At 43.6% G+C, this 13,940-nt stretch overlaps 1 long non-coding RNA gene across 2 annotated transcripts in view; it reads right to left on the reverse strand.

Annotated features, from left to right (window-relative positions):
- The window catches only part of LOC125447769 (uncharacterized), a 30,737-nt gene that overhangs the window by 1,848 nt on the left and 14,949 nt on the right, over positions 1 to 13,940 (reverse strand). Inside the window, exons 2-4 of one of the 2 annotated variants that reach the window (XR_009445433.1) lie at positions 13,570 to 13,746; positions 12,137 to 12,210; positions 139 to 226 (exon numbers count right to left, since the gene is read on the reverse strand). This is a non-coding gene — a long non-coding RNA (uncharacterized LOC125447769). Of the gene's footprint in view, positions 1 to 138; positions 227 to 12,136; positions 12,211 to 13,559; positions 13,747 to 13,940 lie in introns of both variants that reach the window. The other variant, XR_009445432.1, reaches the window with a different exon arrangement.

Below are 13,940 nucleotides of genomic sequence, written 5' to 3' on the forward strand. Positions count from 1 at the left end.
TGTATGTTTCACTAAAGAGCAAGTTTCTTTGTAGGAATAATGTGACAGAGCAGGCAAAAGCAACAGATTTCAGTCTTTCTTCCCATTTGCTTTCATCTCTAATGTGACATGCTCACTGATTCTACCAGAGGCACTTACTTTGATGTTCTTAATGTCAGGAATTCTTGTTCATTTTAACAGTTTATACAGGAACCATGGATCCTCATTTCTTGACGGGGAATCAAACCTAGGAAACAACAGTGAGAGTGCTGAATCCTACCTACTAGAGCACCAAAGAAGGCGCACACAATGTTAACACCTTTCCTTGTTACTGCTTTTGACTTTATTGTCAGTAGCAAAATGAGAGAGAGTCATAGAGTTTTTAACAGTGCGGAGAGAGGCCTGTTGGAGCGTGATATGAAGGCCAGTCATCAAACATATGGATTCTAAATCCAGTTTACAGCACTTGGCTCAAAGGGCTTGTCAGCTCTGACATTACCAGTTCTCATCGAAATAGTTATTCAATGTTTTGAGGGCTTCCATGGAGCAAAAAAAATAACAGCAAACATTGCTGTTTGCTAGAACATGAAATCTACATGTTCCTCCTTGAAGACAGTTCTGAAAAATTTGTTTTTTTTTTCTCACAGCCATTTGCTAGTTTCCACCATGAAGCCAACAGTGTGGTTTTCAATCCCATGCCGTCTGAGGTTACTGCTAATGACTCTCATTCTCAACCTGTCTGCTCACTTGAGGTGTGGTGTCCCTCAGGTTAAACCACCACCAGTTCTATCTGTCTCAAAAGAAAACAGCCCTTTGGTCAAGGTCAAGTGTGGTGACTTCACCATTTAATGAATAGCTCAGTGTCAGACTTTATGATAGTATATTCCTGGGAGCGCAAGGGACATTCTATTCTCTATTAAGTATTGTACATACTAGTTACCCTTCTATGTGATAAACAGGAAGATTGCATGTATTGATAAAACAAACAAAAATAAGTTCCACAATAGCAGCCAGTTAACTCAGAATACCCTGCACTGGTCAAAATGCCCTGTGCACAGCCCACTTGATTGTCACTAGATCTACAAACTTTCACTCCCTTTGCCACCAACGCTCAGTAGCAGCAGTGTGCACTATCTACAAGATGCACGGCAGAAATTCACTAAAGATCCTCTGACAGCACCTTCCAACCCCACGGCCATGTCCATCTGGAAGGACAGGGGCAGCAGATGTATTGGAACACCTTCACCTCCAAATTCCTCTCCACGTCACTCATGATCTTGACTTGGACTTGGAAATATATCGCCATTCCTTCACTGCTGCTGGGTCAAAACCTTGGAATTCCCTCCCTAATAGCATTGTGGGTAAACCCACAGCATGAGGAATGCAACAGTTCAAGACGACAGCTCACCACTACCTTCTCTAGGGCACCTAGGGATGGGGAAGAAATGCAGGCCACAACCCACAAATGAATTTTACAAATAGCTTATCACCATGTGTGTGCAGTATCTTTCCACTGACCAACAGTCAAAAGCATGTACAGTTGGAGGGATCCCGAGGAATGGCTGTTCTTTCTGTAGGCTCCAAAAAAGTTAATAGTGAGGCAGAGCAGAGAGGACAATGAACTGGGTGATTAGACGAGACCACTTCGTAAACACTTTGTAGATGCGATAGACCCCTTATAAAGACAGTTCCTGTCTGTGTTTCACAAAACAGGCCAAATCAAGGCTCCCTCTCAGCAACAGATTCCAATATTTGGCTGCTACCTTTGTAGAGAGTAAATGGCAGCAACAGACCTGTGTGGTCACCTTACCCAGGGAGATATATGTTATGAACGTGTCTTCTGGAAGTTTATAAACTCCTTGTGCAGGGTTGAAGAGGAGAGGATTTGCACAGAGCAAACTCCAAAGAACAGAAATATTTGTCTCTTCTGAATTTTTGTCTCAGACTGACTGAGATGGCTTTTGTAACTTATTTTTCAGCACGTTAGAAGAGGATTTGCATTTGGTAAATCAGCCTGAGCAACATAAAACGATCCCAGTGTGCCACCTTACCCATTATCATTCAGGACTGGATATTATTGGCTTTTGAATGTAACAATTGAGTAAAATAAAACGAACATAAAATTCCTTTCTTACACTTCCCAGTAACTATTGTCCAATATCTTATATCTGTGTCTCTAATACTTCTACTATCAGCTAACAGGGAGAGCTGTTGTTTATCTACCTTTCTAAATCTATCATAAATGAAGAAACCTTTATCAAATTTCATCTCAATCTGCTTTGCTCTGTGCAGAACATCTCCAGCTTCACCAATTTGACCTTACCACTGACATCCCCCATTCTTTGAACCATTCTATTCAATCCCCATTTAATTTTCTCAACTGTTTCAGATCCTTTGTGGTGATCACTTTTTCGTACAGATCCAAACACTGAGCATTCATGCGGCTGATATTACCACATATGAGAAATTACTTGGAAATGTCACCCTGAATCCAGGGTATTTGTTCAGCTGTGAGAGTTTCCTATGACCCCACTGATACCTTGCAATCTGCAGACTCCAGGATTTGACAGAAAAGTTGAAAAAAAATGATTTTTTTCTCAGTAATCATTACTGGTAACCTACATGATTCAGCTGCTGGTACTGTTCTCAGTTGTCTGTGAAACCTTGATGTAGCTCTGTATTTGGTGTGATACATTTACTATGGATCTGAATCAATGTTCATCCATTGCTTGTTTTTCATCTCTGCCCTTCCTGATCAACCCTTTGCCATTTTCTAACTTCCTCTCCCTCCATTAATTGGTGTAATTGTCTCAGGTATTTCATTGTTAATCCCATTGACTGTCTAAATGAGAATTTTACTGTGGAACTTCCACTGTTCATTTACTGCTGGGAGTTATCCTCACTCAGCAGCTCCCACAATGTTGTTTGATACGGATGCCTTTGCCAAGTGATGATGAAGGAACTTTGATTTCGAGTCATAGAGCTGTACAGGATGGAAACAGACCCTTTGGTCCAACTCATCCATCTCCACCAGATACCCTAAATAAATCTAATCCCATTTGCCAGCATTTGGTCCATATATCTTTAAATCTTTCTTACTGACATGCCATCCAAATGCATTTTTAAATGTTTAATTGTAACAGCCTCCATCATTTCCTCTGGCCTTTCATTCCATATGAACGCCACCCTCTGGGTAAAAAATAGTTGCTTCTGAGGTCCCTTTAAAATCTTTCCCTTCTCGCATTCGTCCAATGCCCTGTAATTTTACACTCTCTCACACGAAGGAAAATACTTTGTCTACTGACCCTATCCATACCCTCATGATTTTATAAACCTCCACAGGGTTACCCCTCAGCCTCCGATAGTGCAGAAAAATTAGCCCCAGCTTTTTCATTCTCTATTTCTCAAACCCTCCAACCCTGGCAACATCCCAATAAATCTTTTTTGAACTCTTTCAAATTTGACAACATCCTTCCGACAACAAGCAGATGCAGAATTGCACACAATATTCCAAATGTGGCTGACCAATACCCTGTACAGCCCAACATGACCTCCCAACTCCTATACTCAATACACTGACCAATAAAAGCCAGCATTCCAGATACCTTCTTCGCTATCCTGTCTACCTGTGACTCCACTTAGAAGGAAATATGAACTACATTCCAAGGTCTCTTTTTTTCCAGCAACACACCTCAGGATCTTACCATTTATATGTATAAGTCCTACTTTGATTTGCCTTTCCATAATGTAGTACCTCACTAAAATAAACTCCATCTGACACTCTGCAGCCCATCTGATCAAAATTCCATTGTTCTCTGACGTAACATTCTTTGCTATCCACTGCACCTCCGATTTGGTATCAGCTCCAAACTTACTACCTATACCGTCTACTTTCAAATTAATTTCATTTATTTAAATGATGAAAATCGTTGGGCCAAGCACCACCTCTTGTGGAACACTGCTGGTCACAAGCCCCCAGCCTGAAAATCAACCATCCACCACCACACTTTGTCTTCTACCTCCGAGTCAGTGCTTCATACAAGTGGCTAGTTCTCCCAATATTCTATGTGATCTAATCTTGCTAACCAGTGTACCTTCCAAAAATGTAATCAATGTTCACTTTAATGACAATGAACTTACAGCTATTAAGTGTCTGTTACATAATGTAGGAGGTTGATTGACTGAGTTAATCCATTCCCACACACTGAGCAGGTGAACTGCTTGTGACTGCATCAATCAGTTTTCATCTCGGATGGAGAAATGAATTCCACCTCACAACTCCCTCATTTATCCCGCTCTGTTACTGCATTTGTGGTTTATGAGTTCTGATGATTGGCTAAACTCCCAAGCTGTTCCTCAAGAGTCTTATTGAGCAAGTTCCGATCAGTGTCATACAATAAGTTATAGAGAGGTGGTAATGTTTTATGGTCACATATGTGGATTCCAAACAATACTGCAAAGTACAAAACTGAGGTCAAGAGAAGGAGAGTTTCAATGAGAAGATTTCATATTTTGTAGCCTTGGAAGTTGTAGGTTAAGGACACAAAATGTGGATCAGTTAAAATTGAGGTTGAAATTAGAGGGAGCGCAGATGTCTCAGAGCGCATTCTGAAATTCATTCTCGGGATGCCGGCATTGCTGAATGGGTTAGAATTTAATGGCCATCCCCAATTTTCCTTGAGATGGCTGGAGGACATTATAGAGATGGTCTCCTCTCTAACTCTTAGGAGATTTTTTCCAAAAGATGGAAAGTTGAAAATTTATTTGAGTGAGCATGGCGTGGTGGCTGAACGCAACTTGGTGTGAACACTCACGCAGGCACCAGAGTTTTGGATGACCGGAGGATAATATCACTTGGTGAATAACCTGTAACTCCTTTCCTCACAGCAATGTCAGAGCTTGTGCGTGAAAATAAAGCTTGATTAGGAGAATGGGTAGTGGTTAACAATTTTATTCAGACAGAGGCAATGGAAGGAACAATAAAAACTGAACAGCACTTAAGTACACCCATTCTTAGAGGAAAAGGAAGTTAGACAATTGCAGACAGGGGAATGTGAGAGGAGAGTGGGGCATGCATTTGGGTAGTTCAGTTCAGAGCTAACGTAAGAATGGATGCCAGTTTCGGCAGCAGATCAGCAGGGACAATGAGCCCTCAGATAATGCTACTGAGTTGGAAGTTGGCATTCTTGGTGATGATAAGGATATGTGTTTCAAAACACATCATAGGATGAAATGTTTCACCATGGTTAGGACATATTTGGTTTATACTCAGACAGTTGCCAGGGAGAGGGAATGGAGTCAGTGGCAAGGCAGTGTATCAGAGATAATGGGAACTGCAGATGCTGGAGTATCCAAGATAATAAAATGTGAAGCTGGATGAACACAGCAGGCCAAGCAGCATCTCAGGAGCTCAAAAGCTAATGCTTCGGCCCTGGACCCTTCATCAGAGAGGGGGATGGGGTGAGGGTTCTGGAATAAATAGGGAGAGAGGGGGAGGCAGACCGAAGATGGAGAGAAAAGAAGATAGGTGGAGAGGAGAGTATAGGTGGGGAGGTAGGGAGGGGATAGGTCAGTCCAGGGAAGACGGACAGGTCAAGGAGTTGGGATGAGGGTAGTAGGTAGGAAATGGAGGTGCGGCTTGGGGTGGCACCTCCACTTCCTACCTACTACCATCATCCCACCTCCTTGACCTGTCCGTCTTCCCTGGACTGACCTATCCCCTCCCTACCTCCCCACCTATACTCTCCTCTCCACCTATCTTCTTTTCTCCCCATCTTTGGTCCGCCTCCGCCTCTCTCCCTATTTATTCCAGAAGCCTCACCCCACCCCCTCTCTGATGAAGGGTCTCGGCCCGAAACGTCAGCTTTTGTGGTCCTGAGATGCTGCTTGGCCTGCTGTGTTCATCCAGCTTCACACTTTATTAGCAAGGCAGTGTAGTTTGTTTTGGACACTGAAGACAAAGGCGTTGGCTTTGCCATTATTTATTTGGAGGAAACTTCTTTCTAGGAAGACTGGATTGTCAGAGCAATCAGGATAGTGTGTGACGTTGGAGGTGATGGCGGTCACATCCACCTGCTGGCCTGCTCCTTCTAGCTATTGGAGATTGAGTGTTTGGACTGTTCATGTCAAAGTTGTGGGCAGTATGTAGGTGACGAAAATCCAGCCCCCCTCCCGCTTCAGTCGCTATTTTCACATAGAAGCCAGAATCTTGAGAGAGATGCTCGCTCACTCCCTTGTTTGTCGTTTGACATCAATTTCACAGAATGTTAGAAAGGGAAACTTTACAAATCAACCGTCACAATATGGTCTGATGGAGTCGCCTGATTTACCAGAAATCAGACTTTAAGCGTGGATGGAGAAAGCGCTGTTTGCAGCGGAAATAATTTGTATGCATGTTGCATGTGTGGACAAGGCTTCAGCCAATCATTCGACCTCACACCACAAATGCAATCACACTGGGGAGAAACTGTGGAAATGTGGGTACTATGGGACAGAATTTACCTCCCCATCTGAGCCAGAAACCAATAGAGTCGCATGGCCAACAGGCCAATCACCTGCTCAGTGTGTGCGAAGGGATTCACTCAGGCACATGCATAGGCCACCAGGAAGAACAACAAATCTCTGCCAGCACCCACTGTCAAGCCAATCTTGTACACAACTGGCAAGCTTTCATAGGACGCCATGTGATCTAAACTTGCTGAGAACCATGTACCACTCTGCCTTCATCTATCTCCTGGCTACCCCCTCAAAGCAAAATGAATCAACTTTCTGAGCCACGATTTTCCACACACAAAGCCGTGCTGTCGAGCCCTAATCAATCCTTGCCTTTCCAAATGCATGAAGAGCCAGTCTCTCAGGATCTCCCCCAACAAACTACCCACCACTGACGTCAGTGTCACTGGTTTGTAGTTTCCAGGCTTTGCCTTGCAGCCCCTTGAGTGATGCAACAACATTACCCACCCTCCAGTCTTCTGACATCTCACCGTGGCTGTTGATGATATAAATATCTTGCTGGAGCAGCTCACAATTGTTTACCTAGCCTTCCACAATGTCCTGGGATAAACCTGATCAAGGCCTGAGGATTTATCTGCCTTTGTGCATTTTAAGACTCCTAACACCTCGTGCTCTCAATTGTGGACCCTTTTCTAGTCATCACTATTTATTTCACCAAGTTCCTGAGGTGCTATGTTTTTCTCCACAGTAAATACTGAAGTGAAATACTTGTTTGGGATTGCATCCATCTCTAGTTGTCCCACATATAATGGCTTTGTTGATCTTGAAGAGGCCCTATTGACTCCCTACATACTCTCCAGCCCCTGTACAAACGCGTCAAAATGATTTTGAAAATTCAAGGTAACCATATTTTAACTTAATGCCAATCCCCTCCCTCACCATACTTATTCTGCAAATGATAGCCACACCTAAAAAAAGAAATCGAACAGGATCACCAAAAAATTCTCTTTCATAAGCTCATGTATCTTCTTTTGGTTCAAAGGGTGCAATTATTGTTTATTGTCATATTCTTTATAATACAGTCTGGTACATTTCTAACTTACTGTCAGGCTCACAGTGTTGGCTTCAGACTGACTGCACAAAGGTTTTCGGGAATCCATAAGTATCAATCTGAAAAAGGGAGCTTACGGGTTCAGCAGGTAATAGAGAAGACAAATCAAATTCTGACAATTATTAAAAAGGGAATGAAGTTTAAAAATAGGGAGTCCTTGCGAAAATAAATAAGTTGAGTCAAACTATACCAAGAATATTATGAACAGTATGACAGCCCTTTGGTAAGATTCTTGAATTAGCGACAGGCCAGATAAGGTTCACTGGGCTGATCTTGGGAATGGAGGGATTTTCTAATGAGGACAGGTTAAGTAGTCTGAGTTTATCGCATTGTCATTTAGAAGAAGGAGGGAGAAATATAATGAAATATCTGAGATTCTTAGTTTTCTTTTTCAACGGCATTAAAAAATAAAACGGTACAGCTCAGCACCAGGCCCTTTGGGCTACCGTGGCTGTGCCTACCACAACGTTATTCTAAACTAATGCCATCTGCCTGCACATTGTCCATATCCCTCAATCCTCTGCCTGTTTATTGCATTTGTCTCAATCCCACACAACTTCATTCATGCACCCCACACATCTCATTTGAAATTTCATCCATCCCGGGCACCCAAGTATTTGACATTTTTTTCACTGGAGAAAGAGATTTTGACTATCCACATTATCTGCTCGGGTGATTCTTTTCTTTCCACCTTCCTCTGCTTTTAACCAGAATCCAGGCTGTTTGAGTTCTTTTTCCTGTCCAAGCTGCTTCATCTGCAACTGAATCCTAGCCATTTCCAAAGAGTGTTGTCAGTCCCTTTCCTTTCCTCACAGATGAGGGTAACCCCAACTCCAGCCTGTCTGCCAATTCCAACAGCTTTGCTGTGGTCACTTTTTGCAAAGACGCCGAAGTCAATGCTTCCACCCCCAGAAATCTGAGTGATGACTGAAAGAGCCATTCCTACACAAGGCACGCCCTGTTTAAACCAAGGGAATGCAACACCCGAACCAAAAGACACTGACAACTACCACTCACCACCCTGGAGTCAATTAACCCGAAACCCAAAGTGGAATTGTAGAATTATTGTGGCAAGAGCGCCCAATCTGTTATGGGCCAGGCGGGAATTTCCTCAAGATTTTAACAAAGTAGCCTGGACCCTAATTTTGAGATAGTCAGAACGGTCCCAACCTGAAAGATAACAAAGTGTGGGGCTGGATGAACACAGCAGGCCAAGCAGCATCTTAGGAGCACAAAAACTGATGTTTCGGGCCTAGAAACTTCATCAGAAAAGGGGTCGTTTCTGATGAAGGGTCGAGGCCCAAAATGACAACTTTTGTGCTCCTAAGATGCTGCTTGGCCTGCTATGTTCATCCAGCCCCACACTTTGTTATCTTGGATTCACCAGCGTTTGCAGTTCCCATTATTCCAACCTGAAATGCCAACTTTTCTGCTCCTCTGACGTTGCCTGGCCTGCTGTGTTCTTCCAACTCCACACTTACCTTTCGACCCTAACTTTCTTATTTTAAAGAGGCAGATGTCATGTGGGTGTTCCAGGTATGATGCACTTGGTTTGAAGCAAAACAAATTTATTTAAACACGACAATTAAAACATGAACAGAAGAAAGTGGAATTTAGAATAACAAAATATCGGAAAGCCTAACACACCCAATACAGTAACTATTACGAATTAACTGTTCCAATCTTGTCACATCCCATAAACACACCCGTTGGCTAAAAGGTAATTCCAAACACAGATTCTTAAAGGCAGGAGGGAACAACATCCAGAGAGAGATTTCCGAGAAAGCCAGTTAGAAATTATTTATTGAAGCTTGCAAACCTTCTGGACGCACAAATCTCATGGCTGCGACAGCTCGAATAGAACTAGAGAGCCTGAACTGGACACTCCTCTTCCATTGTTAAGTTGCTTTTCAAACAAAAAACCCAAAAGCCTCCTAAAACCCCCGAACACTTCCCACTTCTGAATTTACAAGCAATCTTCAAAAAAAAAGGACGAAATAACCTTTTTAAAGTCACACACTACATCCACCTACCACGAGCTGAGACCCTTGTAAAAGTGGAAACAGCTTCAGTTCATCCAGTATGGTGCTGCACTCTGTACATACCCATGAAAGACCGATGCATCCCCTGGGACCCACCATAAATATTGATGCAATCCCTCGGACCCACGGAACCCACTGGAAACTCCAACACACTCCCTGAGACCCACAGCAAAAACTGATGCAATCCCCAGCACACCTGGAACCCACTGGAAACACCAACGCACGGCCTGAGACCCACAGTAAAAACTGATGCAATCCCCAGGGCACCATGGGACCCACCGCAAATACTAACATATTCCCCATGGTCCCTTTTTCATCCTGGCCTGCTCACTGGAGTCCCGAAACATACGTAAGATCATAAATATGAATGAGGAGCAAAAGTAGAAGATATCTGCCCACTCAAACTTGTGCTACCAATAACTATGACCATGGCTGGTTCTCGAACTCAGTCCTCTCATCTAGCTGACTCCCTCTATCATGTGCTCTCTTTATTCCGGTAACTCGATTAAACTTCTTCTTGGAAACATTGAATGGTTTGGCCTCAACCACTTTCTGTGGCAGTGAATTCCACAGACTCAGAGGCGATGGCCTATTGGCATTATTACTGGACTATTAAACAACAGACCCAGATGATATTCTGGGGAATATAGGTTCTGGGGACATGGATTCAAATCCCACCATGGCACAGGGCGGAATTTGAATTCAACAAATACCTGGAATTTGGAGTTTAATGATGACCATGAATCCAGTGTTGATTATTGAGAAAACCCGTCAGGTTAATTAATGTCGTTCAGGGAAGGACACTGCCATCCTTACTTGTGCTGGCCTACATGTGATTCCACAGCCACAACAATGTGGTTGACTCTTAACTCCCCTCTGGGCAATTAGGGATGAGCAATAAACGCTGCCTAGCCAGAGACGTCTTCGTCCCATGAATGAGTGAAAAAAAATCTCTGGCAAAGACATTTTTCCTCATTTCAGTTCTAAGTGGCCTATCCTGTGTCCTCAGTCTGTGAGCCCTGCTTCCAGATTCTTTAGTCATCGGGAATATTGCCCTTACCGTTATTATGTCTGGACCTGTTAGAATTTTATACATTTTCATGAGATCCACCCTCATTTTCATAAACAACATTGAATACTCTCCGAATCAATCCAACGTCTCTTCATATGTCAGTCCAACCTGGTATCAGTCTGGCAAGCATTGCCTCTACGGTCAGAACATCCTTCTTCAGATAACAGAAGCCAAAACTCTACATAATACTCCAGATACAGTCTCACAATGGCCCTGCACAAATACAGCAAGATCTCCCTGAATCCTCTCCCTACTAAGGCCAACATACCATTTGCCTTCTTCAACCCCTGCTGCACCTGCACCCACTGTGTAAATACGAACACGCTCACTGGGGAATCTCTATACACACTCTGACTCATTACCCGACAAATCCTTTAAAATTACGAACACACTCCAAAAGGCACAAATTCCCGAAACTGTCCTTGGACACACCTGAAAATTACGGTCAGTCACTGGAGACTCACTGTGGTCTCTCTGTGGAAGTTTATTACACAGACACACCACCCCCGGACCCATGTAAACATGGACACCAACTTATGTAAATGATGACACACTGTCGACAACATTCTGTGAAATACACCCTGTGAGAATCCTGGAAAATACTAACAATTTCCTTGTGAGAAGCCTCTACAAACTGACACACTTCTTGGTGACTCCTTGTGAACTCTGCCTCATTACATTGGAACACTTTTTTAAAATGCTGACACATGCACAAAGATCCCCTGTAAATACTGACAGTCCCACTGAACTCAAGTAAACAACATCAGAAGAAGGGTCCCAACCTGAAACGTCAAGCTTTCCTGCTCCTTGGATGTTGCTTGGCCTGCTATGTTCATCCAGCCTCACACCGTGTTATCACCACGTCACCCTAGACCGGCTGTAAATGCTGACAGACTTCCCTGGAGATGCACTGTAGAGACTGTTGTATTCCCTCTGGAACACCCAGTAATTATTGACACGTTCCCTTTGGATTCGCTGCAGATACTGATATACTGCCCAGAGACCCCTCAACATACTAACACATCGTGCACGAATTCTCTCTCAACATTACTCACTCCCCAGTCCCTCCTCTAAATACTGAAACACTTCCAGTCAGGTCCCCAGAAATTGTTAACACTCCCAATGGATTTGTTGTAAATATTGATGCACTTTCCTGGGATTTCCTGTAAAAGTACGTCACCCTTCTCAGGAATGCCCTTTAAATATCAATGCCCTCCTCAGAAACACCCAGGAAATGCTGAAAATCCTCCCCAGGACATGCTGTAAATACTGATGCATCCCCTCTGGACCCCTGTAAATATTAACACACTCATCCTGGATTCCCTGTGGATACTGCTTTTAGAGATACAGAGCCACATCGCCTAGAATCAGATCCTTCCGTCCAACCAGTCCATGCCGACCATAAACCCAAACTGAACTGGGGCCAAGCACAGGAAGGTGGGACATGCCCCTCTGAATATTTCTTATTCACGTACTTACCCAATTGCCTTTTAAATGCTGTAACGATACCCGCACCCAGTACTTCCTCCGGAAGGCCATCCCGTACATGAACCCTGTGTAAACAAAAATAAAGTTCCATGCATTTATTAAAATCTTTCTCCTCTCCCCTGGCAAGTATGACCCGGCCTTGAAATCCCCACCCTCTTGAATTGCAATCTGCCATTCACTTTATCAATACCGCTCAGGACTTTTAAACCTGTCGGGTTTCCCCTCAATCTCCTCTGCATGGGATCCATCAAAATGCTGTAACGATTCCCTGTAAATACTGACACACTCCCCAGGGATACTGTGTTAACATCAGAATCTCCCCAAACACCCCCCTGTAAATAGTGATACACTACCAGGGACCCCCAAGTAAATAATGACAAAGTCCCTCTGGACCCACTGTAAATACTGAATGAATACCCCAGACACACTGCCAATACTGTCACACTCTCCAAGGATACCTTAAATACCTTTCACTCACTGCAGTGAGGAAAATCTCCCCAGCAACTCCCTGGGGTACTGAGATAGTTCCAAGTAATCATTCTGTAAATAGCACCCCACACAATCACTGGAAAAAGTCTATAGATACTGACTCATTAACCACAGGCTCACTGAAGACTGACACACTCACTGGGAAACCTGCACAAGTACTGATTCAAGCAGGACCCAGATTTAAAAAAAAATTCGCCAATTGTAAAACATTTCGACCAATCCTGCGTTTTTGGGCAGAATCCTAGACTTCCAAACTTTTCAAAGAGACAGTTGGACTGAATCTGCGAGAAAGACACAACACAACAATCATGCCTGGGAACGGAGATTGCTGTGTGGGTTTATTGAGATAACAAGGTGTGGAGCTGGATGAACACAGCAGGCCAAGCAGCATTAAAGGAGCAGGAAAACTGACGTTTCGGGCCTCGACCCTTCTTCAGAAAATTATTGTTCGGCCTGGAATCCCATGTTGCACCTCCTCACTTAAAGGACAATTAACCAAAACCGACAGACCCTGATCCAAAACAGCTTTTACACCTCAGGCTATGCAGCACAGATAGTATGGAGCCTACAGAGATACTTGACATTCCAATCCATTCACACACGCTCTAACCATCGGAAAGCTAATTAACCTCAGAAAAGAACATCAAGAGCAGAGTGAAAACTACAGATCTGGTGTGAAGATAGCGGGACTCTCAGTCAGTATAACTGCCAGCCCCGATCTTATGGGAGGAGGAAACTGAACAAAGAGCTTCCGAACACGGGATCCAAACTTTCTGAACCAAGAACATCATCAGCAAAAACCTGACCCAGGCCATCCAAACCAGACACTGACTAGCACAAGCAATCATTGACTTCACCGAAGCCACGAGTCCTCAGTCACAAACTGAGGTGAAAACCCAAAAGGTGAAGAGAAACGGCTACTCACCAAAACTCACATTTGCGCATCAGCTGACTCAACCCAAACGTACAAACCCACACAGTCCCAAGTCTTCATCCAGGCTCTCGGTGTGGTAATCCAGAGGGACCAACAGGACTTCAAAAATCGCATTCTGGGATGGGAGCATAAACCCCGAGATCCCAAATTCCAACATCGGCGGCAGTGCATTGGGACCCTATTGGGAGCAATTCAGGCAGACAGTGTAAATGCTTGTTTTCTGTGTGTCAGTAAATAATGTCTAATAGTGGTGGTCTCTTTCCATAGTGTATTGTATTAACTTCATAGAATTTACTGAATTACCTTTATGCTACTAAATAAAGAGAGATTCCTTTGCCCTGAAAGACTTGTCTAAAGTCTCCTCATTCACAT

This window comes from Stegostoma tigrinum, unplaced genomic scaffold, assembly GCF_030684315.1.
Source record: "Stegostoma tigrinum isolate sSteTig4 unplaced genomic scaffold, sSteTig4.hap1 scaffold_86, whole genome shotgun sequence".
NCBI lineage: Eukaryota > Metazoa > Chordata > Chondrichthyes > Orectolobiformes > Stegostomatidae > Stegostoma > Stegostoma tigrinum.